Below are 27,443 nucleotides of genomic sequence, written 5' to 3'. Positions count from 1 at the left end.
TCTACTAACTTCAATGAAACTACACTGATGTACACCATCTGTGGATCTGACTCACCACATCTTTTAGAATTATTGCATTAAACTCTAAGATGAATGGGAAAACAGCCAGCTTCCTTTACCTTGATGGACTATTAATGCAAGATACTCAACTCATTAGTGGCAGAAATAGTAGTTGGCACATAGATGGCAATTTGTAAATTGCTTGCCCGACTCACAGGCAGAGGTTCTGAAACTCTAAAGGTTCAGATACTGCACTGGATATTCTGTAGGCCAGTTAAGCATTTTCATAAAAAAAAATTAATGGCTAATGTTATCTTACTTTTATACAAAAATGCTACAAATTGTCTTTCATTTGGTGCAAAATTAAAGGTGTTTGGTAAATAACAAGCAAACTGCCTATTATTAATTTACTATGTACAAAATAAAGTTTTATTATGAAGGAGGCAGAATTTTATAGTTAAGTGTCTAGTCACTTCAAGCCTGGACTTAAACATTCACTTTATTACCAAAAAGAACTGTCCATCTCATACAAACATTATAATATGCTAGCGTTTGTCAGTAATTGTCTCAGATTCTGTAAATCATGGCATTGAGAATATGTCAAATTAAATACCTACTTTTCTAGTAAGATTAGTCAATCACTACCCAAAGATTGATTTGCTGGTTACTGCTTCATATATTGCACCCAGGAATATGACTAAGACCTACACATTTTAATTTATTGCAATAGGTATTTAAATATGTTTTCCTCTTACTAAGAAGATTTGCCTTAAAAGTCCCAACATTTTTCTAACAATTGCTCTACTTTTCCAGAAAGATTTGATGTATATTTTTACTTTAAAAAAAATGAAACTAAAAGTTGCTGAACTTTTAGTAATAATATTGGGCCAAATTCATCCATGATGCAACTCTGTTAACTAGAATAGACTACACTAGGGTTTAATTTAGACTCATAAACTGTCTCCTGGTTATATTAAATCCTTTTGTATACTACTCCTAATAAAGAGATCACTTTTTATATTCTAAGTCTCAAAAGCTATCCTGGGAGGAAAGTGCAGTATAAGATTCGGAACCACTTCCATTGCTACTAATAACTATATTTATTTTCTTTGGCAACCAATGCCCTAAGGCTTCTGAGAGCTTTCACAAAACAAAACACAATTATACAACAAGGCAATATGCCAGAATAGAAGACCAGGGCAATAGAGGAGACTACCCCTCACAAATAAAATACCTCCCATAAATATGGCCCAAAATAGCATTTTAATACATAACTAACATTCAAATGGAAATAATTTTTTTAAAAAGCCAGGAGCCTTGCTCTGGAAGGTGCTTTAGCACAGACATTTTCTAATTTGCCTCTAAAAGAGGCCTTGCCTTTTGTTCTCCCTCAACTATATTTTGGAATGACGTTCATGCCAGTCTTCACAATAACCATTGTCATCACACTCCATAGGCATCAAACAAATCTTGAGGTGATTATCCATCTATTAACTGGAATGTTTGAATTTTGCAATGTTTCTTACTCCCAAGTTGATTATAAGAGTTTGAGTTGATCATCTGTTTGCTTGCAGTAGGAATTGGTCACTAAGTGCTAGTGGGGATGAGATCCACCAGCAATTCACCTATATTTATGAAGAGAGAGAGAGGATGTTTTAAAATACATCTTTCTCTTCTCTGCTCAGCTAACCAAACCCCTCAAGTCTGCAGCATTCAGAAGGAGGGGTTCTTTTGTGCAATTTCTTGTCTTCCTGCTTCCTATGGAGCCTTAGGAAGACACAAAAGGGAACAGAGAAAGGGAAAGTACTTGAAATTTTCCCTGCATATAATAGCCTCCCCTGCTCTTCCTCTCATTCCCTCAACCCATATTTATTATTTAACATGTTTATTATGGAAATACCAAAGGGCCAGGCAAGAGTGGGGGCCCCTTTGTACTAGGTGCTGTTCAAACACAGAACAGTAGATGGTGGCTGCCCATAGACCTTACAACGCAACCTGAGAAGACAGATACGGGAAGGGGGGCAGGGTGAGGGGTGGAACACACACAGAATGAACAACAGGATGGCAGCAAGTGCCATCTTAGTACCCTGATTTTGGGGGGGGAGGAGGTGTTTGTGGGGGTGCATTACTTAAAAGAGGATCAACTAAAGAAAAAGCCAGGGAAAGGATGGGGACAAGAAGGGCAGTGTAGAGTGAAGCTGAGGTAACAGTCTGTAATGGAGGGAGAGGGAGGTTTGGAGCAAAATAGCCAATCAGCATAGGGCAGGGAAGTCCAGTCAAAACTACAAAGAGTTTTCAGAATTTCCAGGGATTAAAGGTCCCTGCTTTGGCTGCTTCTACCCTACTGGCTGGAGTCTCTGGCTGTCTCCTCTCTGCAGTTTTCTCCCAAGCCCACATCATGGGGGATGGTAAGGCAACTTAGCCTACTCAGGTATAATTCCATCTTCACATATACTATAGACTTCCGAACATCTGCCACAGCAGAGCTCCCCTCCTGCAGACCTTGTACACCAGCTCAATTTAAGATGTTGGTGCTTGAATCACACTATTGAGTGCCTAGCAGTTGAGGCACTGCACTGAAATTCAGGCGTTCTGGCACAGACTGTCTGGTGACCTTGGTACTTAACCTCTCCAGCCTCCGTTCCTGATCTGCATGGCGAGGATAATAAGTCATTTCCCCCTGTCTTTGCCTGCCGTGTCTATTTTGACTGTAAGCTCTTCAGGGCAGAGACTCTTATTCTTTATTACAGTGGGGCCTCTAGTGCTACTGCAATGCAAAATAGAATAAAATAAAAACAAACAACATTCCTGAATAAAAAACTAAGAGTTAAGTCAGTGATTTTCAGTGGAGTTCCAAATACGTTACTGTTGCTTTACAAAGATTCTGCACTTAAACAAACAAAAAACCCAACAAACACCCACCAGCCTAACCTCAGAATATCTGAAAATGAATAGTGATCCAGCCTATGCCACACAGCCCTTCATCACTGAATACCCACTACCCACCCCTATTCAAAACCGCACACTGAATTTTACAAAAACATATGCAAAGGTCAAAACAAGTCACAACTTTCACCTTGAACTGTTCTTGTAAAGAATACCCTTCCAAAGTGCTGTTTCATCTGTCCATAAATGTGAGCAAGCTTCTCTTTTTATATGGCACATTGCTACTGTTCAGAAGCTGCTGGAAAATACAGAGATCTGGGAAAAAAGCGTAATTACGGTTAATATTGCATCCACATAAAGAAGATCCATTCTTTGGAAATAGGGATCTAGAGCGGCAAGTCTATGAATCGTGACATCCCCCTTCTCCCCCCCCCCCACCTCTGTCCCCTCTGAGGTACACATATTTGTCATCTATACTGGGGCTTTGTCTTGAGCTATGCACCCAAATAGACTATTTGTGATTCACAGATCTATTATGCAGAGCTATCAGAGGTCAAACACAGAGCAATTCTATACCTCTGATGTCAGCCTGAACAGAAGCATTGTTCTTGGCAGTGACAGGAAAAAGGCACCATATCCAAATTACTGAAAGCTTTCTCATGACAGAAGAAAAAGCTGTCAGTTTAACAGCTGAACACAGAAGGTTCACCCAGTCTATATATCCTTCTCATTCATGTAACATAAAACCCTGGAAAAAAAAAAAAGAAGAAAAAAAGAAAGCTGGAACGGTGTCAGATTTTTTTAAGTTGTAAAAGCTCTTGTCATCACCGAACAAAGAAAACTGGCCATGTGTGTTGGCAAGACAGTACCACTGAATTACTAAATGGAAGGAGAGAGAAGGAGCCTCAATATATATTTACAATATGTATATATAAAATACACAATATACAGTATGTGTATACACACTATTTTATTTATATACACACATTTTGTTTTAATATTTATACTGCGTATTTTATAAGTATATACACACGCATATGTACAGTATATATCAAATACATAAAGTTTCATTTCCATAATGGGTGAAAAACTGTTTTGAATTCCCTTTGTTACGGTCTTTCCTACCCACCCAAACAATATCTAAGAGCCAAACTCTGCCACGCTCAGTCATGTTGTGTTGTTTCTTACTCCCTGAGGAGTTCCTTTGGCTTCAGTAAAACTACATGTGGAGCAAAGTGCTACACGGCATTAGCAGAATCTGTCCCTGTGTCTTTTTAGAACTACAGTTACTACTACATTAGCAATTATTTATTTTTGTTGCTATAGAATAATTTTTAAATGTACACAATGAGCAACATTCATATGTGAATGCTGAATATGTTTCTCCACTCACGGGTTACATACCTATTACCCTAATGCAAAATTAAGAATACCAACAAGCATAGTGCACAACAACTAGCCTACCTAGATGCATCATGCAACTCACTCACTGGATGGTGAACATGCACCAGTCAGTCTCATCCGCCACACTGTCCTTTAAGATATATCAGTCCTGACATTAGATTGTATTGGATTTTGTTTTCCACCGCTCCTGGTTTAGTAGTTTAAAAACTGAGGGGGATTATTTAGTGGGAGGACCATAGAGAGGATGCAAACAGTCTCAGAGAAAAGTGAAGGCTCTAATGAAAATCCACCCCACTCCCTTTAAAGTGCATGTGCAGTTCACCACTAATATCAAAGGAGATGGGTGGCTATGGAGGGAGAGGGAGAAACAGGGAAGCAGTCCGCCATTGCTAATTGGCTTGAATGGTGACCTAAACAACACTATCACAGATTCCTCACTCATTTCCTGAACTCCTGAGTAGACAGTAATTGGAGAACAGGAGCTGAATCACTCAGAGTTTGAAGAAAGCTTCTGTTTAAAAGAGGAAAAAACGCATCAGATATTCGTCCTCAATGCTAAAAGATGGTTATATTACCTGACCCACTGCTTAAAAGTGTAGATTCGCACCATGGAACTAGATCCTCAGATGATTTAAATCAGCATAGTTCCATTGACCTAAATAGAGCTGGACTAATTTATGCCAGCTGAGCATCTGGCTCCATTTTAGTGCAGCTATTGAAATTGTTATCCATGGAAGGGACTGCATGTTACACATATATTACACACCTTCTCAGCTAAAAGATAGGTGAGATGTAGACACATACAACATTAGCATACAGTATTAGTATACTAAACATTGAAAATATTACAAGCAGAGATAGTTCTTTTGTTCCCTGTGGTTGCTTTTTACTACTGCAGATTAAGGAAAAGAAGAGCATCTTTGTTGCATAGAAGTTTGTGTGCTCCTGCTGTTTCTCTCTCACTTGAAGTCATAACCCTCTGTTTATGACAGCATAATTGTCTCCATGGAAACTAATTGTGTTATCATGAAACAGAGCACTCAGGTAATATTTGGACCCTGCAATTTAAAACCTAGTAAGCATACAAACTAGAGTGGTACAAGTAACTGGGTTTTTTGGGGGGGTTCACTAATGGTTCTGAAAAATACATAAAAAATAAAAAGGGTTTGGGTCAAACCAAAACCAACATTTTTCAAAATTTTCAGGGAAACAAGAAAATTATAAAAATTTGTTTTCAGCCAAACAAAATATTTTGTTCACATCTTTAGTCTTTTTTAATAAAAAGAAAGAAAATGAAAGACTAGTTTCACAAACCTGAGGAACATCAGGTGATGGAGCCTAGTGGTGAGGATACTCACTTGGGATGTGGGAGACAGGTTTTAATCCATGCTCTGGAGAGATTCTGGGGCAGGACTTGAACACACAACCCAGCTCCTAGCTAAGTGCCCTAATCACCAGTCTACAGCATATTCCAAGCTCTCTCCATTATCTCAGCTGATTGTTTTGACATTTCTGATTTTTTTCTCTTTTTTACTGCCAACCCAAACAATCTGCCAAACTTAATGCAAATTCAAGAAAATTTTTATCAACCCAAATCTGTATTAGTCAGCAAAAAAAAATTGACCAAAATCATTTGCCCTGTGTTAACAAACAGATTTCACATATCTATGCTGATCTATTATCCCTATTGATGCTGATCTATTATCCCTATTGATGCAAATTTGAGAAAACACAACAGCATTCTTCTATTCATCTAAAATAAATGACTCAGCACCTTCGGGATAGGCTAACTTCTCAGCTGTTCAGCATTATAATGGATGACTTGGTTTGGATTCAGATTCATCTATGCTCCATATAAAGTAGGTGTTAGATCTTATTACTCTAAATTGTTGGCAACAGAAACAGTGACTCAGAAAGAAGAGGATACAGTGAATCATGTTTATGCTAAATAAATGAGTCCCATCATTGTTAAAGCTCCTATCATCATTATTTTTCTTGACTTCCCAATTTAATACATTTATTCCACATTGAACTTCATCAAGATGAGGAGTGCATAATTAAGGGCCTGTGGACCACTTTAGTTAATGTACATATTGGCCCAAACTCAAACCCTTTCTGACGTTTGACAAGTTCTATACACTTAAAATGAAAACAAGACATTTTTGGATAGCTCTGCACTTCCTGGTTTTGGGGAATATTGAAGAGCAGCTATAGTCTTTTCCCCAGACCCACCAATGTGTTGCACATAGTAAAGACTATATTAAAGGTTTTCATTGGTAGATATCTGTTAACACAAAAGTGGAGATATTTGGTATCTATGTGCAGGAAGAGACTTTGTAATAGTTAGATACCCTAAGCAAAAACCTATCACTGAGTATAAATGCTTGCTAGCATTTAATTAAAAAGAGGAAAAAAGTAACATTTATTTTCAGTATCCCTGGGAAGAATGGTTAGAATGAGTGTGAACCAATGAAAAGCTTTCATAAACCATGCATATCATCCTGGAGCACTCCCAGGGCTCAGTCTTGTGCCTGGAATCAATGGCAAAAGTGTAACTGATTTCAGAAGTGCAGGAGTGGGCTCCAAATCAGCTGATCATAGAAGATGCTTGGTAAAATTTCCAGATATTGATTTTTTTGGCAAATATTTTCAGACATTTTGAATTGGAGGGGACAGAGGATGGGGAGAGTCACAGAATGAACTGTTTGTGAAATTATTTTTTTAAAGTCATCCTGTTTCTCAACCAGCTTTAACAGGTAGCCATTTGTAATAGCGCCCAGTTGAAACTGTAGATAATAGTTTGTGTGTACATGAATGTGTTTGTCTGTAGGTGAATGAGTGATGGGGAGAGAGACACATCTCATTCCTGCATATCTGAACTATCAGAACTACCTGGATACTTTAGCACAAAAGACATTTTTTTCCTGGGTTGCCATCATAGATACTTGCCAGAAAAGAAACAGATGGAGCTGATAAAAGGCTAAAATGAAGTTAATCTATCCATAATGTAACAATAAAACAGCATAATATAATTATTTCTTATTTGCTTGGTAAGCTGAGTCTTAACACATTCAATGTAAAAAGTCTCATTTTTCATTCCACAGCCTAACATCCATAGCTATTGTTTTCTTAGAGCAGTTTGCAAGTTCTAACATATAAAGTAACTCCTTGTAACTTATTTTTTTAGTCGTGATGCCTTTAGATTGCTGTGCAACCCTACACTGACATCTTGTTTAAATGTATAAGCAGAGCAAATTATGACTCCCATTGCTGGCAGGTGTGTGTAGGTTGGAGAAATAAATACATCCTCACACAGAGATGAAGTTTGTAGGTATCTCTTTTCTCATTTATTGACAGAATACATTATACAAGGCATTGATCTAGCTTCTCCCTCCCCACTCTTCTCCCACTTTCATTCACAGGATCCCTTGAGCACACAAACAATTTTCTCTTTCCTATTTTTCCATTCTGTCTTGCAGGTTTATCCCACACACCTGCAAGAGCAGGAGATCTCAGTCACAAAGGGCTGCCAAGCCTCTCGTGTCAAGGAGGAGATGTAACATGGAGCATCTTTTTCAGCTTCATTAATAACAAAACACCTCTGAGTGAGGGAGTTGAAGAGTTTCTGTCTTCATCATTTATGAATCTCCCTCCCTGCTGTGGCACTTATCTCTCTGCCAGCTCAACCTGGCACAATTCCTCAGCGTCTGAAATAAACAACTTTTGTCTACAGCAAAAAGGGTTTGGATAGAGAGGGTAGGAGGTGAGGAGAAAATAGTGCCAAAGGCTGAAAGCCCAACCCTGGCTAGCCAAAACAGTGGCAAGCCTTGAAAATTCTCCATTTTTTATGCCTTGCTTTTCACTGTACTTTGGCTTCAAAAGAAAATACCTGGGGTTGGTAGGAACAAACACACGCTCTAATGACTCAAGGACTGAAATTGAGATTGCAGAGGATAACATGCAAGGTAGTGAGCAAACTTGCACTGTATTCTTACTGACAGAGAAAGTAAAAGTGGGCGAGATTCATTGGCAGATAAACGAATTAGTTTAATTTTTTATGGCAAAGTGTATAAGAGAAATTAACAGAGTAACTCTTATTGGGCTTGATTCTCTCCCTTTCCTTGTATCACTGTTGTCCCATGAGAGATTAAACCCTAAAGGAGAGCAGGTAATTTTTGTACTGTTATCTACCCTGGGAGGCTCCACCAAAGAAAAAAAGTTTTACTGTGCAGCCAGAGCTCAATAGCTGCCCTGTCAGCAGAGGCTGCCTTAGGTACGAGAGCATCCCCCGGGTGACCTGATCAATCAAGACATCAGGTACTTTGATGACTAGTCAAACTAGCTCCAGCCAGCCCATCAGAGCAAGGCAGATTTTTAGCAGCTAGGAATCCTGTTATGGGCCTTTATCAGTGGAAGCCTGTACAAACTATAGAGTGAATCAAAAGCCTCTCATACTCCACAGTATGGTACCAGTGTATAAAAGACCCCGAGGAGAGGTGGATAGGTAATCTCTCTATGCAGCAGTAGCAAAGACAACAGTTACTGTCAGAGGAATTTAAACAGATATAAAAGTAGAAGAATCAAGTTGTAGGAAGAGAGGGTATGCTGTGTCTTTAAACCTAAATGAGTCATCAAGTCAGAGATCCGAGTGAATCAGCCTTTTTAGTCTTTGTAAAGGTCACAATACATTTATAAACCTCCTACAATGTTCTATGCTGTTAGTCACGAGGAGTGTGTCTCACCACTCTTGCCATGCCACCTCATAGCTCCTTGTTTTTCTCCTTTATGGTCTTTATAGACATAAAACTCAGGTGCTTAAAATCTGCTAAAGACATTAGGAGGATTTTCTTCTTTTTGCCTTCAGTGTTTGTGTGGACATGCTGGGTGGGAGGCTTGAGCCATACTTGGTGGGAGGAGGCAATGTGTTAAAAGCTTCTCAACAGCTCTTCTAAATCCCAACCTAAATCCCAGCCTGCAGCACCTTTGCCATATCAGAGACTGAAAACTTAGTGTGAGACTGACCATTTTACTCGAACTGGGCCAGATTCTGTGAAATAGACACATGCTCAATGGATACTAGAATGAGTCCAAAAAACTTATCTCTCTTTTTCATGATATAAACTATTAATTGAAGCCAAAGCCTTTAGTAAAGAAATGCAAACACTCTAGAAAATATATAGAATGTATCGGATGAATGTATTCAGAACTAAGAATTGTCACTACGTACATTACTATCACATTTTTCAACCTGTTTAGATGCAAATCTGTGGAAGGGTGACCTTGTACTTGGTTGTAGTATTAGACACATTCAGATTACAGGATAAGTATGTAAAACGTATTTTGCTCCAAACAATAAATTTTAAAAAGAAACAAGCCAAAAAGCACTGATCTTGCAGCATGAAAAAAAGATACTTCGAGTGGTCATATGAAAGCCCCGGGAATCAAAATTATCTTCTGTGGTAAGTGGTGAAGAACAGTTGCTTGGAAAAGTTTTCTGCACTTGATTTTGCTAAAGTGTTTCTAGGCTTGACAAAATACAGATAAAAAAAAATGTTGGACCTTACATTCATGTTATTTTGAACAGCGGACTGCTAGCGGTTCTGTCATGATTTTAGCAGCCACTGTTTCAAATAATGTTTTATGCCTTTATGAGAACGTCAACCATTTGAAATTTAGGATTCCAAACTATTTCAAATTATTTACAAAAAAAAACCTTAGTTGAATGGTTAGGTCTAAATTTTCAGATAATTGCATGTGTTTTGGGTATGAGAATTAATATTCATATGAATAATGATCATTTGCAGACTGATGGTGGAATTTTCAAAAGTGCCCAAGTAACTTAGGAGCACATGTCCCATTAAAACGCAACTCACTTTCTAAGTCAAATTCATCTAGAAAGTCAAGTTTCATTTAAAAATGCTTGCACTCCTAAAATCGCATAGGTGCTTTTGAAAACTGCACTCAATTTCAATGCACATATTTACATAGGGATCTATGTGCACCATGTTATCCACGTGTAGGCCTTAATGTTTAGTGGTCATGGTTTATGAAGTATCAGCTGCTAAAATGAAGTTGTAAATAATTGTATATGCAAATTGGTTGGCCATTTAAAAAATGTGGGCCTTAGAATGACATATCAGGAAGAGAAGCTTAGCTGAGTGAAAGACAAACACGTTATTCCAGAATTTCATAAAATGTGTATAGAAAATGGAAAGATCAGTTGAATAAATTACTTGAAAGCTATCACAAAATTGGTAGACTGCATTATCTGACAAATATTGCTCGGCCAGCTCTTGTGCTCAGGTTCTTAGCCACGTGAAGTGAAACATCCAAACTAAACTCAAACTTTTCAGCTGTGGTTTTCTTTCTTTGAAGAGAAATAATCTTAATAAATAACAACAGAACTGAAACTGTAAGATCCCAGTTTGAAGGCTCTCACTGAGAGTAAGTGTTACTAGGATCCTAGTGAAAACAGAAAGGAAAGAGGGAGATATGAGAAATAACAGACGTGGGAGGAGAAAAGTAACATTGAGCCAGAAAGTGGTAATGTGAATGATTTTCTCTTTACTGCTTTAAGCCAGGTAGAGTTAGAAACAGATTGGAAACTAGTAAAACATACAAAAAAAACACATGAGAAATCAGCACAGCTCAGTGACCTCATTCACAGATTAAAAACAAGTGACACAGAAAGAATAAAATGCATGTAAGAGGAAGACTAGAGTTTAGAATAGGAGTTAGATATCAAGATCAGATTCTCACCTGCTGTAAATCAGCATAGCTCTACAGCTGCTTCAAAAATGCAACTCTTTGTAGAAAACATGAGCTACTTCACAGGCTGAATTTTCAAACTATTCTACATCTTGAGGATACAAGTATAATAGAATGTAACCTGGTGCTGACTCAGAAAATATTCATGCCTCAGACCGTTAACGGGAATGAGACAATTGCCAGAAGGAGAAGACTGAAGTTGTGATTTTGCAAATCATGTGAGTGACTTTGGAGTCCTATGGAAAGTCCCTTTTGAAAACCCTATGCACAACTTGCAAAGCTCTGAGTGCCCACAACTCCCACTGAGTTATTGGACTCATCACTCAAGAGCTCATAGGATCCAATTTTTGTCTATTAACCTAAACCCATCAGTTTAAATTGTGTACATTTACTCTCATGACATATATACCATATTGTGTGGTTTAGAAAGCAAAAACTGTGTTTGTACATAGATATGCATATGTATGTATTTACACACACAATAGCTGATTAGGGATGAGACAAACATTGGATATTGATGGGACAAACATTCGTAGTATATGCTATTTTTATTCCTTTATGATAAAACCATTAGCTGGAATTTGCATTCTAGGAGCACTGCAAGTTTGTCAACTGTTTTTAAAAGAACAATCTCCTAAAACATACATGCTTTGTGCTAGGTGAGTAAATAAGGTAATTTCATCTCTTCATCTGATACATTCATTTCTAACAGTGTCCTATGCTCCAACAGCAGCAATTTCATCCCCCACTGTATTTAATAAATTGCACTGCAGTGCATGCAGCATTTCCACCTCTCTGTAACCATGTCTAGGTATCTAAAGTCAATTGTTATGTGTGGATCATCATCTACTTCTCTAGTTAATATCTATTATTCATGACCGTGTCGTCACTGTAAGAACAAAATCCAAGTTGTTTTCCATTCAAATGCCAGGTAAGATGTTCTTAGCAAGTAAAAGCCCCAAATAATTCCCGCAGATAGAATTCTCTTTTCATATAACAGTGTATTCCATACAAGTAATGGCTTTAAACCAAACAATTAGAAACCTGGAGATTTAAACATTTTCACAAAATCCAGGAACCTAATCTTAAACATGCTGTGTAACAGCTTGGCTTCAATAAGGCTTTTTGAAGCACATGGTGCTATTCAGCCTAAGAGTTGCAGAGTCAGGCATATGTAATAATAATGCAGAATGAAGAAAACAGATGATGATTGGTATGATACCTTTTAAAATCTGTTGTCTTCCACAACTTCACATTAATGAATAGTTTCTTATGGTTCTACGTAGTGATACTCTGATATCTTACCATTTTCCCCCCCACAAAAATAGTTTGACCAACTGACCCAACTCTCCCTGCCCGGTGCTCTCTGCCCTCCATGCCTGGCTGGGCCCCCGGGACAGTCCTGCCTCTCCTAGCACCTGGTGCTGCATCTTCCCAAGGCAACACATGGTGGGGTTACATGCCTCCCTCCCCAGATTTCTGCCAGGGTTCATACCAGAATGTGGCCAGCAGCAGCCTTTTGGCCCTGTGCAGGAGGGAATGGACGACCTCGCCTATGTCTTTGCAGAACTCATCTCTTCCCCCCCACACACACTCCCCTGTGGCTGGAAGCAGCTTGTCCCTTTCTGCCCGCACAGTGTCAAAAGGCAGCTAACACCTCCAGGCTGCTGCTGGCCACTGACATAACCCAGCTGCCACCTGTCCCTTGACTACAGCACGGGGAGGAAGGGGTTAAGCCCTAAGGATGCATTGTGCATCAGGGCCTAGAGAACTTGACGGTAGGGGCTTCAGCGAACCCGGCCAGAGAGGTGGCTCAGCAGACAAGGGTGCCTAGAGGGCGGAGTGGATGAAGAGGGTCCTAAGCTCCTGCCCAGGGGGTCTGCTGTGAGGCCTGCAGGGTTGGGGCATTAACAGGCTGGAAATAGCTTCCCCCACACACACCACTCCAGAGCTTAGCTGAGGGGCAGAGCGGCTTCCCCATGCCAGCAGCTTGCGCGGCTTTGGCATATGGAGGGCTCGATTCCTCCCGGCCAGCGTCCTGGACTGGAGGGTCCTGGGCTTTCCCGGGGCACCGGCCCAGACAGAGGCAGTGGGGGAAGGAAGGAGCCTGCCAGCCAGGCTGTTGGTGAGCTGAGCGCTCCAACCGGGGGCTGGCTCGCCGCACGGCGCTGGGAGCAGGACGTGCCCTGCTGGGCAGGGGTGGGGGCTTGAAAAGGCAAAGCATGGATGACCTCGCCTATGGGAGGGGGAGCATGTAAAGGGCTGATGGGTAGGTAGCAGAAGCGACACGTAACCAGCCGCCACCTGGCACCTGCCTGCACTCACCAGCCACCGCAGCGCACAGCCAGTGCCGGTCGGAAACGGGACGTGGGGTGTGGCCCTGCTGGCCGAGAGCCAGCAGGGGCTGCCCTGACAGACCAGCAGGGGGACCAGCTGGCCCCACGTGCTGCAACTTTACCCCACCCCCAGCCTTGCACACCCACCCCCATTGCTGGTCACTGGACCCCACCACTCAGCGCTGGTTAGCAGGGATCCAGCCAGCAGCAGGACCTGCCAGTACCGATGGGGGGAGACAGAAAATAAGGGCCAATTTGCCCCTTTTAAAGAAGAAGTCAGGACATCTGCAGAAGGGCATAAATACGGGACTGTCCCTTTAAAAATGAGACATCTGGTCACCCTAAGCAGAGCCCTGAAGTCTGCCAAAATTTTGGCTCTAGCCATGTGTGTACTAGGTATCAATTCATGTGCTGATACAGCTTTGTTTAACAGCTTATGAGAATACAGTTCTTCCCCCCCCCCCCCGTCTTCAATTTGTTTTCTGTCTCATTCAGAACCATAGGCGCCAACTCCATGGGTGCTCCAGCCCTGGGGAAAATAGTGGGTGCTCTGCACCCACCAGCAGCCAAGCTCCCTGGCCCCATCTCCTCCTCTGCCTCTTCCCCTGAGCGCACTGCGTCCCCGCTCCTCCACCTACCTCCCAGCGCTTCCCGCCCAGCCACAGCCAAACGGCTGTTTGGCCGCTCTGAGGTGGGGGGGGAAGCAGAGGAGTGGGAATGTGGCACACGCAGGGGAGGAGGCGGGGCCGGGGTGGGGATTTGGAGAAGGAGTCGGAATAGGGGCAGGGAGGGGGTAGAGACTTTGGGGAAGGGGTTGGAATGGGGGTGGGGCAGGGCTGGGGACAGAGGAAGGTCGAGTGGGAGCAGAAGTCAGTGCCTATGTACAGAACATTCATTTTTAATGTGGAACAAGGCAGAGGCTCAGAACGATGACTGGCTGTTCAGTAGGCAAATGCCAAAGTGGTGACTTACGTCTCCAAAATTGTATCTGCATAACCACCAGACAAGAAAGAAGCGGTCGTGCTTATAGCTCTCATACACTGATATTTCAAATAGACAGTGCACTTGATGTGTTTTCATTGATGTTCAAATACTCAGTAAGGTTCAACTACACTCAGACCTCCATCTCAATCATACACACCCTTCAGAAATACCAAATAAGGGAAGATCATACTTGGCATGTAGGCACTTAACTCCCATTGAAATACTTAAATACCTTTTAGGTTCTGGGCCTAAGCCCCTACCAATTGGATCTAATGATAACCATCTTCCGTATTGTTCATGATGCCTCTGCCAATCATCCCATGAACAACTTCAAAATAAAATAAGGAGCTAGTTGAAGAATCAGTGCAAAAGAGCTTTTCACCTTAAAATTTATTAACATTTCCCAGATGGCTTTAGTTGCTGTCAAGATGACTTGGCCCTAGCGGGCTGAGACAGGTTTCTGGGAAAGATCAGAATGTGTTTGTGCGTATTTAGTGGGTATGATTCCAGATAGGCTGAGGTCTGGCTTCTTGGTTTGCAGGAGCAAATTAGCCTTGCATTTTTTGCACCTGCAAAACGCATTATGGATGCATATATGAGTAGCTGTGCTTTTAAGTACCTAAATTAGCCAGAAAGTTACAGCTGCTCTGCTTTGTGTTAACTAACTGAAGCTGAAAAAATGAGGGTTCAGATTTAAACCTCAAAAAGGCACCCATCTTTCTGAGAGTGTAAACTTAAATATGATATTATACTGAATAGTCCTAAAGACAACATCCAAGGAAACTGATTTAAACAGCAGTTTAAAATAAGGTAGCGGAAAAAATATATATTTTTGGAAATTAAATACTCTTGCCTAGTTTTCCTTGGCTAATTAGCATCCCTTCTTAACAGTTTAAGAAACTGCTCATTTAGATCAGTGAATGATTGCTCTGAGATTAGGGTGTGGGGAAAATCTTTCTATTGGGAATAATCTACTTATGCAACTGTTTATCACTGCTTCAAATAAATAGAGATTTTCCTTCCATATGTGCCAAGTATAAGAGAGCGGAGTGATTAATGAACCCTTGCATTTTGCCAATAAATTAACTTCAGACACAAATTCATAGTTTTCATTAATGCAAGATATCACAAGTTTCATAATCCATTTAAATCAGTTTCATTGTAAGAGTTTCTCATTTTTTAACATTGTTTATATTATTTCCATTTGAGCTCCTGGGAATGGCATTTTGCACACCATTATTTATAATCTACAAAAATTAATTATGCTTTTAATTAACAGCATGAACACAAATTATTGCTCAATAAGTTATTTATTCAGTTGTGAACCAGGAGCTCTAAGACAGTATATAGATATATTTTTAACAGCGGGGTTTTTGTGTTTTGTTTTTAAACTTTGGGGAAGGGGGATTCTTACATTCATTAAAATTTGGCTTTAGTGTATCTTTCCAGTAATTGGCAAATATTCAGTTTACCATTGAACAAAAATGCTGTGAATAACTTTATATGCATTCGTTTTTCTTTACAAAGTACAGAAAAGTTAAAAAAATACAAAGGGAAAACAAAAATTAAAACCACATTGAATCAACATCATAGTCCCTCTGCACCATCATGTAGTGAGGTTAGTGCTTGAGAACTATGCTAGACTGATAAATAGATTTCAGACTGCTAGCCTATCTGCAAAAGCACAATACAGAAGCTTGCACTGTTCCCGTCTGCATGCTTTCCTACTAATATACCTCATGCATAATACCTCAAGAGGTGAGAGGGAGGAGTTCTGTCTCCAGTCCCATTGGATCCTTGGATTTTTTCCAAGCTAGCCAACAAAGGAGCAACTCAGTGCCAATTTTTGTTGTGGTTTTGTGATATACCATGGGCATTTATCTACTAGGAACCAGACTGAGACAACAAAACTCATTGCATAGAGGCTGCTATCGTTTAGTAGTGACCAGGGCTGAGCAAATTCTGCAAAACAATTATTTGCAAAGACCCATTCAAGTTTTATATTCCTTTTGTGTTTGCTGTCCATGCATTTCCTAACAAACAAGTTAATTGGCAGGAATGTTGACACATACACATCCCCAGCCCAACCCCATTCCAGATTTTAAGACAACATGACAGAATATTCCCAGAAAGTGATTCTAAGATTGTAAGTAATTGCACCATACCACACTCCTAAGAAATTAGATTAATCCAATTAGAAAGCCTGAATACTCCAGTCAAAACAGCTCAAATTTTGAACTGGAAATATCAACTATGCCGAGCAATATCCAGAAAGAATTTGAAAACAATCTGTAGCCTGAAGGCTGAGCACATGTGTCATTTGTTGAATTATTTCAAATAATTAACAATTTTTTATCTCTGTGTGGACAAACAAACAGGGTGGGGGGAAGCTAAATTTAACAAATTCTTCACTGTGAATTTTATTCCTAACTCTACTCCCTGCTAATCAAGATTTTACTTGGAGAGTAATTAACTATTGGAACAATTTACACAGGGATATGGTGGATTCTTCATCATTTGAAGTGTAAATCAAGATCGATGTCTTTCTAAAAGACATGCTTTTGCTCAACCAGAAATTATGGTATTGATGCAGGAAACACTATGGCCTCTGTTATACAGGAAGTCAGACCAGATGAGCATAATGGCCCCTTCTGGCCTTAAACATCTATGTCTATATGAATGTGAGACTCCTCAGGCTGTTTCTCATCTTGTGCTGGTGTAAAACAGGAATAACTTGACTGAAGTCACTGAGATTAATGGTATCACACCCATGTAAGAGTGATATCACAAGCTGTCCATCTATCCCACCCTGTCCACCAATTCCCTGAGACATCTAGTTCCCGATGATCTTGGATTCCCTGGTCCACTATGGCCACTTTGCACCAACTGGCTTTTATATGTCTGGAGATAGTCAGTGGATGGTTCCCTTTGTATAGAGGTACTCTCCACCCATGACAGTTGGCTGACAGTTTAAAGGCAATAATCAGATGTGTCACTCAAAACATCCAGCACATAATTTCTAAATATAGTAAAGAACTATTTGGGTTTTATATTTGTGATACAAGATGGAATCTTAGAGGCATGGTTTTGCAAGTAGGGATACCAGAGTTTTGGGGGTTTGCTGCTTTTCAGCCTTGGAATCCAAATGCTTCACAGAAGACCAAAAAAACCTCCCTCTGCTCCAGAAGCCCATCCTCAGAGTGTAAAGTAGAAGGATGGGGCTATTTGCTACCTTGCAGCTGGTCCAGAGGAGCGCTCTGACAAAGGAGGCCACCCCCACAGAGTATTATTTCCCTGTTCTTGGCCAGGAAAACCCTTATTCTGAGAGCTCACGCCTCCAAAACAATAGTATAGATGTATTATAAAGACAGTCCCAGAAGAAACTTGCAATCCGGAACTGCCTCCAATCTGCACGCAGAGGGAAGAAGCTAGATTTAGATTCAGAATTGGCTTCCTTCCTGCATGTTATGACCTGCATTAGAAGCTGGAATGGAACCTAAACTTCTCTGCATTTACGTAGCCCAGACTGCTAGAGGGCTCTTCTTTTTTGGGTGTTTGTGACTTTTGTGGAAATTCTTGGTTTAACCGTTCTGGCCCTTGCGGTTTTCTTGCATGTTTTTAGAGATGTTTTTATTCCATCTCATTAGCGACCACTAAGGCAGACAAAACAGATAAACTTGCAGCTACAACACAGGATGGACTAAAGTCTAATATATTCTTCCATGCCCTGAACTAGTAATCATTTCTACTAGTGCAAAGTGAGCACGAAATGCTAACAAGTCAGAATGGTAGCATTTGACATCAAATTTTCACTCACTTTACATTGGTGTAAGTGGCTATACGGGGTCACAGAGAATCAAGCCCACAATACTGCAACTTCGTTCCACCCTGCAAGCATTAGACTAAGGAATGACCATTCCTCTCCTAATGGATCTCTTTATTCTTTCCATTTCATCCTTGAACTTCAGCTGATTTTAACAGTACTGAAAGGGCTTGCGGCAAAGCTGCCCTTATCTTCTACAGATACCTTCATACACCAGCTTCATCACAGCCAGCTCGTTACATCTGCTGTTCACAGTCACATGCCAGAGACACCATAAGGCAATCCAGGGAGACTCCTCTGCACTACATGGAGGGAGGCAAAATCTAAGTGTTCAGCTCCAACTCCCTGCCACCACATTTAAATTCCCCTGCCAGCTATTTTCTTGATGGTTGATCTGGCCCAGTCTCCTTCAAATGAAGCTGTAGTGGCAGCTGGAGCTTTTTGGACATGACCGCAGACTAAATGAACAAGTAAAATGATTAAACTCCAATGGAGTTAAGGAAGACAGTGCCTGGTATTTATAGGCAAGGGCATTTGTTATTTTAAAAAGTCAAACAGTTCATTTTAGCTATAAGAACTTCATGTAATGCAAATAATGATTCATAATGACACCAGATTTGTTCCATTTTAAACATCTGTCAGCTTCTTCTCCTCCTTGTAGGTGAAGATGGAGAAGGCCACTTTCCCCTAGGGAAGTGATTTCAAGCCAAAGATGACCTTTTTCCTAGCTGCCAGTGAGATTCTTGCTTTAGCCTTTCATTAAACATATACAGTGTATGATATAGTGACATGTCAGGGCCCTTAGCAAGAAAGATGATGTAGGATGTTGAACCATCAGAGACACTGATGATGGCAGAAAGTGTGAAGTTTGGTAACATCAAGATAGTAATCAGGGCACAGGAGATTCCCTTTGAGTTTGAGGGAGATGCTTTATGAACCTGTTGCATATTTATTCATTCAGTCATGTAGGGCAGGCTGAATGACACCCCTGTGCAGAGGGCAAATACAAGGCCTACAAGGCCTACGCACTACTATAAGCTAGGACTTTTGTGGTGCCTAGGCCTTGTGCAGAGCTTCTGCACCCTCAGCTTGTTAAAATATAACTCTCCAAATATTGACTCTCATGAGCAAATTGATTTGAAACCACATACAGCAATCACACCTAGCACAAAGGCACTTCACTTGGAATACCCAACTCAGCATTTTCTGTTCATTCCCCCATCATCAGAGAAAGCCTAACAAGATGTAGCTAGGTCTTGCAGTATGCCTTGGAAGACAACAAAATCAGACTTTGCTCAACTACCACTTATTATGATGTAATGCATAGGGGTGTCAGTCATGGATTAGAACCCAATTTCAAAGTCGAGGGCCTTCCACTGTTGACAACTTGTCACCAGCGCACTCCCATTAAAACAGGGAACACCTCAGATGTGGGGAAAACAGAAGCGACAGCAAGAGTGAATCCTGCCCCCACTGAAGTCAGTGGCAAAATTCCCCTAGACTTTGATAGGCCAGAATTTTGCTCACAATCTCTAATATACATAGGTCCAAACCATAAAAGAGCTTTATGCAGTAGAGGAGAATTAACACTTCAGATATCATCAGAAATGAATTGGAAACTAGCAGAGTGTCTGGAGCATAAATGCAACATATTTGTTTCAAGAAGTTCTGTTAAGTAAGCTGTAGCTCCTTGTGGAGTACACTAAAGTGACTCAGTCTAGTGGTGACAAAGGCACCGATAATTGTGCAAGGTCACATATACATGTAGGATCATATGTCCAGGAGGAGGACAGAGTAGAGAGATAAAAAGAGAACAAGAAACACAGAATTTACAAAAAAGGCAGGGCCTGCAGACAGAGGGGAGAAAATATAGTAAAAGAGATGGGACCAAGAGAGCACAGTAAATAGGATGCAGGTGTTCAAACTGTTTTTCTTCCCGTCCCAAACTTTTTAGTGGAACATGTCTCAGTTTGATGTTGAATGGGGTGATTAGAAAGAAGAGGGGAAGGCGGAGGAGTCACTTTTTCTTGTCCCGTAGCTGCAGACGTCTTTAGCTCTACCAAAAAATTCCCTGTGCCCCATTCCCAGCCACGAGAAGACAACATCTCACAATGAAAATATGGTCATCCTACACGCAGAGTTATGGTCCTAATTCAGGAAAGCATCCCTAATCAGAAGGGTGCTAAGTCAAGGAGACTTTAGCCCATACTTGAAGTTAAGCACATGCTTAAATGCTGTCCTGAGTCAGGGACTATATATAAGATCTGGTCAAATAAATAATATGTATTGTGAATTTGCCATTTTCTTATTTAATAATTCAAAAATAAATATGAGTTGACCATGTTTATGTTAGAGTGGCACCTTGTTACTTCAACTGAGCTTGGGGTCCCATTGCTCTAGGCACTGTACAAAGACGACAGTGTCTGTTTCAAAGACAATATACTTTATACAGACGAGGTGCAGGATGAGACTCCGACGCATAAAGTGATGTGACATGCGCAAGATGATACAACAGGTGAATGGCTAAGCCAGGAATAGAATGCAGGTCTCCTGACTCAAAGTCCAGTGCCCTGTCCATTAGATCACACTGCCTCCCTTGTGTCCCACAGCATAGAATCAGACACATTCCCAATCGTGAGAGTTTATACTCCAAAAGGAAGTCGACTTTCAACTTTGATGTGATTATGGTGGTGTCTTTTTATTGCATAAATAGCTGTTGTCATAGGGCAGCGCCAGATGGAGGAAAGCTGCAGCATGACAGGCAAACCAGATTCAGTTTCCCCTTTTGGAACCCCGAGAAATAGTCCAGAATGTCTTTCCGAATACAAATAATCCTTGTGGGATTAATTTATTTTTTTAAAAGGCCCATGCACATAACAAAACAAATCCCAGCATCAAGTCTCATAACCACAGACATTAAGTAGAACCCCAGCATCCCTCACCATGCACAACTCTTCACTATAGCTACAGCATCCCTCACCACACTTCAGACCCAGCCTTCAGCTCTCCAGCTGCAAAAGCCAGCATGCATCCTGTTCTGCTGCTCTCAACTTTCAGCCCTCTCCAGTCATGGCTCTCTGGCTCAGGTATGTCAGAAGGTTAGCACCTCCATGGCTTGCTGATAATTCCTCCTTCTTTCCAGGAAGGGCCTGGAGAGAGCATTCCATGCTCTGTAGGTTTCCTCAGAGACCTGACTCCCAGATTTCTCCCCCTCTCAGACGTTTTTCCTTTACAGCCCCCAGTGCTGCCCCACCCGCTTAACTGGCCAAACTGAGAGCACCTTTTCTAGCAGAAGGGAGCTGGACCTGCTTCATTTACAGGGACCAGCACCCCCACAACACTGGTTCATTAGGAACTGTTTTGAGATCATTAACTCAGCTGAGATTTCCCATTAAGTTAATAGAAAGCATGGTCTTGTACTTAGAGCACTAGATTGGGACTCAGCAGATCTGGTTTTTAGTTTCTAGCTGGGCCACAGACTTTCTATGACTTTGGACAAGTCACTTAATCCTTCTGGGCCTTTTCCTCCTGTATAGAAATAATGGGGTAACTATGATGTTCATGGCATACTCAAAAAAAGGTTAGATAAAAACAAACACTCACTGGAAGGCTGCAATGCAACACTACTTTATTTCTTAGTACTCAGAACAATTGCACAGAAGACCCCAGAAACAGAGAGACACAAAGCAGGCTGCTCCCTAAAACACAGCCCAAACTACTGAACTCTAGGCTGGTTCTCTGCAGAACTGACTCAGATTGCATGATGTTTCCTTACGGAGCCCGCTACCCCACGCTTAAAGTGATAGCTTGTGACTCCAACAATCCTCAATGCATCACAGTAACAATATTCTCCTGTCCTTTGTCTCATCTTTTGAAATATAAGCTCTTCAGAGCAGAAACTGTCTCACTGTGTTTATACAGTGCCTGGCACACTGGGACTGATCTCAGTTCAGCCCTCTAGATGAAAATGTAATGTATAATAAAATAATAAAGGTTAGTGAGGAGATATGGGCCACAATGTTTTCACTGGGTGGACAACACCCAGCTCTACAATTCTAGCTCCTCTGCTCATCTAGCATAATTTACCATAGAGGTAAGGTTATGGAAGAGAGCTAATGAGTTGAGATCTAAATAAAGTAACGTTAGTATAAGTGGGGCAGCAAATGGAGTCTCTGTGCCACTGGCTGATCAGGCATTACTCAGGTTCACAGCCTGGGGCTTTTGTTGAATTCTCAGCTACATCTGTATAATATAAAGCCAAGAGTTCACTGATGTGGTTATTCTCAGTAACATTACACCAACCATGTCTGGATTAAAAAGCCCATATAGAGGTGAAATCCTAGCTGATTCCTGTTCTTTGCCATATATTCCCCACAGTGGTTGTATTGTAGATTTAAAAAATAAATACCACAAAATCATTTTGATAATAAAAAATGTGCATCATTTTAACAGAAATGGCAGATCGTCTAAGTTGTCACCAGGGAACAACTACAAAATGTATCAAGTATTAAAAACACCTCCTTTCTAATAAAATGTAACAAATTAGGTAGATGATACTGAGCAACTTCAGTGGCAGAGCTACAGTTGAGTTATATGGGAGAAAAAAACCCAGCTCAGTTGTTTCCATAATTATCATGATCTACTATTATGATCCATCACTGGCAGAACAGTAGATGAACCAATTATAAATCAGTTATTTATATTGTGGGCAATCATGAATAAGTAGCATGAGAAGTCGTAATTCAAGTTCCCAATCATATGTATATTGCATTACATTTTAGCGTAGGAATTTATAATCCATCAAGAAGAACCAAAACAAATGCAAGCTAAGTAAAAACTATTTCTCTCCTCAGTGTATTTCATATGGGCTTTAAGTAACTAGAATAAATACAGGGTACGTGATATGCAGCACTTTCTGTAAATTAAACAAATAGTGTTAATACTTTTTGTAAGACTCCCTAAAGACACAGCTTTAAAATTAATGAGCCTGCTAAAAATGTATTTTACATGCTTCAAGAACACAAATTTACCAAGATGTCTATGTTAGCCCGATAGTGCAGATGTGTTTCCCTCCTGGCTTCCAAGCATGTAAATGTTCAGGGGTAACATGGACATGATGGGGAAACACAGACCTAATAAGCTGGCACTAGCCTTGTATTCTAGGTTGATACTCTAGCCTTGTATTCTAGGTTGATACTCTATTGTTTGAAATTCTCTCCTCTCTCCTTTTTCCTCCTGATGCAAGAATCTTTGTTCTGCAAATCACACAGGAAGTGCTGCATTACTGAAATACAGCAGCTGTAATATACACCTGTTCAAATCAACAGTTTATTATGACACTGATAATAGAGTCTTACCTACAAAGACTTTCACTCCACAGCAGAACAAAGCCTGTGCAGCTTATTCTTTCATAAATAAAAAATTCAGGCAGCACAAGATTAGTGAAGCCACAGAGAGCTTGAATTATTTTATTTTGAAAAGAATGCAGAAGTTGTTGAGGCTTGCTGGAAGCTATACCCCAGGTTTGCTGGGCAGCAAATGCCATAGCAGTGTATTAGTTTTTCTGCACTCTTAAATGAGAGGCACTCTGAGGCATAGGAACTGGGTTCTACACCCAGTGGGGGAGATTCTGTGCTGGACCTCTTAGAGGCTCAGAACAGAACTGATAACCTAGGGGGGAAACAGGGGGTTAAGGTGACTTTAAGCCACATTTGTGCCCTGGCCTTCTCTTTCAGGGCAGCTGTGTGATCTTGTTGGGATGTATGTGAGATTCTCACTCCAACCCATTTATGCCAGGTAAACTGGTGCTAAAAGCCCTAGATTTGTCTGGGGGAGAACTTGTCTCTCACACTACTTGCACCAGAGAATGCGGGCTGTCCACTAACGACTCCTTTGCTTTAATATACACCTGTATATTACTGTACAGGGTAAGCCTCAGGGTACAGGCCATGCTGCGGGCATGGCTAGAGGCAGAAGGGGCATGGTGTAGTTGGGTGGTGTAGAGATTCCGAGCAGACTTTCTGCTCATGAGGAGCCTGGAAAGGCTACAAACTTTACCCCCAAGGCTGTCTAAATTATTCAGGGGCCATTCTGCTCCCCATACCTGCCCAAGATTTGGAGGGCACAATGGTTTCAATGCCACACCACATCTTCTTTCTCTTCTGCTATGACCTTTTGCTTGATCTCCACCCTCACATGTGCTCATTACTCTGACCTTTGCCCCCTTCCTCCACACACACACACACACGTGGTAAAAAGCACAGTGTGATTATTTACAACTACGAGGAGTCAGACTTTTACATCTGTAACTAATATTTAACCCTTCTGCACAGCTTACAGGTAACTTATTTTTCCTCCCTAATCTAGTTATAATTAAGGCAAAACTAGCAAATTTTTGAATCAATTTTTAGGAATGTTTATATAGCCATACTGCATTGTATTCATTTTTTCTGGAACTTACCGCTATGAGAAAACCTGAAATTTGCTACAGTATGGATCCTATTACTACAACGTGCGTAGCTGGAGAGAATATTGTGGAAAAAGGTGTGGCAATAAAGTACTCATCAAATTACCCCTTCCCTGTCTGTGTCCTTCTTTAAATCAGGATGATCGTTTATCTATCATTGCTAAGGGTCAGGGCATTTGGTCAGTAATACAAGTTTAGGTGCCTAGCTTTAAGCACCCACATTTAAAAATTTGGCCTTGGTGATGGGTGCTCTATAAAACTCTAGAAAGATAGAGGCACACTATAACTATTTACCTAACAAAGTACAAGCATTTCTCAGTTGTTTACAGCTCTCTATTTTTTCTTTCACTTGACATAAAAGTTTTATTGACTTCACTCATGGCTCCATTCACCATCATTTCTACTATTTGGTGGGTTTAGCACACAGCTCATGATGCCAAATGGTGTGTATTGGTGCAATGGAGCTTATTCCACAATTCTGACAGGGAACACCCAGCTGGTGGAAAGAGCTGAGAATGTAGTCTCTCAGTCTTGACGTGCTATATCTTACAATGGTAGGATCATTGGAATTGAGGTGAGCATCATCACATTACATTAGGATGTATCAACAATCATAGTTTGTACTAACAGGTCTTCATGTGACTCCATAGACCCGTTCAGGGAGAACAATGTTTAGCACACTGGCCACAGAGCCATTTCCCTAGTTGTGTTGATTGAGCTGCATTTTGTTTCCTCGCCTGGCACTGAGCTTCCAGCAGCTGTGAGAGATGCTGCTCAAAGTCATGGACACCTCCCTTATGGTGTGGTGCTATGCAATATGATCAATGACCAGTTGCTCAAAGGTTGAGACAGAAATGTTCATTTTGCACAGATGATCAAAAAGTCCTTCCATGCTGCAACACAGAGAAAGAAATTGAGGCTTTGGAGGATGATCTCCAGCCATTGTAAGCTGGTCAGAGCTGTTTGTGATGCACAATTTTTTCAGCCCCTTCTTTGGGCTGAGGTCAGCTGTGCTGCCCCTTAATAAAGCAGATGAGTCAATCAAGATGCTGTTGGACTCTGGTGTCATTCCAGGTCAACAAAGTGACCAAAGACTTGACCATCATGAGGCTCATAACTATGACTCCCAGCAACGTCCACCACCAGTCGCTTTCACCATTCCCCTATTGCTCAAGGGCTTATTAGATTGTTGAAGCCTGTGTGAGAATTTGTTTAAAATAGATAAGCACCAAATTGTATACTCTTGGCCAACAAGACCATTTCCTGTGGCAAGATAAACAGAACTGAAGGATTTGCTGGCCACAGGTTTGTTTCTGGAGTATTCTTCTCTTAGACGAGTTACTTAATTACCCAAGCTAACGAGCCTAGTCTGTCCAGCCAAAGCCCTCTTAGCCAAGGTGTTTTCAAGCAAATCCCTATAGGCCTTTATGGCTACCATAGCAACCCAGAGAGCAAAGCTCACCACCATTCTTCACCCTACAGAGCAATCCCTTTCTCACCTTGTTTCCACCATCCCACCACATGGGGTTGGACTTATAGGAGTTACATTGGTAGTTTACTATCTATGCTACCACATTGTTTCTCAATGCCACAATATTGAGTACTTCCTGTTTATGGGCCTGATTGACTTAAATGGGCCTCTGCTGATTTATACCAGCAGAAGATATGTATTGTGGTAATGGTAGAGAAATCTGTCTAGTAAATTGCTAAATTATAGGCTAGTGATTGCAAAGTGAGCTTTTTGACAGGTGAAAAACTTCACATAAGCTTTATAAAAATATTAAACAGTGTTCTAAAAATGAAAGCTCTGAAATTAACACAGTTCCCTAGTCCTGTCTTAACGGTTAGTTTAAGGGGAGGTTTTCTGAAGAAGAATCCCCTGGTGGCTGAATGTTGGTTATAGTGTATTTGGTTTTCATGACTATCAGTTTGATGTGCTATCAGCGATGAGAGTTCTGTAGTAAGCTAAGTTCAGAGTTTTCTTTTTTTCACTATCCTGAATAGAGACTGACATACCAGGGCACAGTCTGGACTAATGAGTAGCTGTGTCACCCCTACCCTGTATCTTGGGGTGCCCTTCACAGTGCCTTGCTGCTCACAAACAGCCTCCAGCCTGTAAGTCACTCCCACTTAGGTAGGGGTGTGTGTGTGCGCGCTGCAGCCAGCCAGCCACTCCTTGGCTTACAGTTTAAAACAGAGCGACCCCCAACACTCCTAGTATCAGATTTCCCTCCAGAAACCTCTGTCCTGTACTGCCCAACTCTCTTCTGGACAGTGCACATGTACTGAGCCCCTCATTCCTTTAAGGGAATACGCAGACAACTTCTTACCCCAAACGGAGTTACCCAGACACCAACTTGAACACCTTGAATTAGATAAAAACAATAAAACAAGTTTACTAACTATAAAGACAATAATTACAAGCAAGTAGAAATAATGAGGCATAAAAGTCAGAAATGGTTACAAGAAAAATAAAGACAAGGCATTTACTAATGCCTAATTTAAACTATATTAAACGCAAGCAAAATTTCTCATCACATGCTCCAGAAGAGGACTGACTAAACTCTCAGGTCAGGCTCTCTCCCCTAGAATTCATTGCCTGCTTCCTTTGTCTTTTCAGGTGCTGTGAAGGTGATAAACAAGGTGGGGGTGGGGAGTAACTTGGAGTGTTTGTTTCTCATGGCTGAAGTTCTCCTCTTCAAAGACATTTCCAGCTGAGAACGAGGAGTCAAAGCGCCTATATAAAAGGATACTCCGCCAGTTTTTTCACCTGTTT

The 27,443-nt window shown here is 41.0% G+C and overlaps 1 long non-coding RNA gene across 5 annotated transcripts in view; it reads right to left on the bottom strand.

Annotated features, from left to right (window-relative positions):
* Window positions 1–27,443, bottom strand: part of LOC120384203 — a 98,560-nt gene that overhangs the window by 22,403 nt on the left and 48,714 nt on the right. Inside the window, exons 3-5 of one of the 5 annotated variants that reach the window (XR_005588670.1) lie at window positions 3,077–3,201; window positions 2,628–2,767; window positions 524–1,625 (exon numbers count right to left, since the gene is read on the bottom strand). The exons of 1 other annotated variant lie outside the window; for it this stretch is intronic. This is a non-coding gene — a long non-coding RNA (uncharacterized LOC120384203). Of the gene's footprint in view, window positions 1–523; window positions 1,768–2,627; window positions 2,768–3,076; window positions 3,202–27,443 lie in introns of those variants that run through there. 3 more of the 5 variants (XR_005588671.1, XR_005588669.1, XR_005588672.1) reach the window with 3 other exon arrangements.

Source organism: Mauremys reevesii, linkage group 16, assembly GCF_016161935.1.
Source record: "Mauremys reevesii isolate NIE-2019 linkage group 16, ASM1616193v1, whole genome shotgun sequence".
In the NCBI taxonomy this organism is placed as follows: domain Eukaryota; kingdom Metazoa; phylum Chordata; order Testudines; family Geoemydidae; genus Mauremys; species Mauremys reevesii.
The sequence above is the reverse complement of the archived record's forward strand: the minus strand, read 5'-3'. Positions and strand labels throughout refer to the sequence as shown.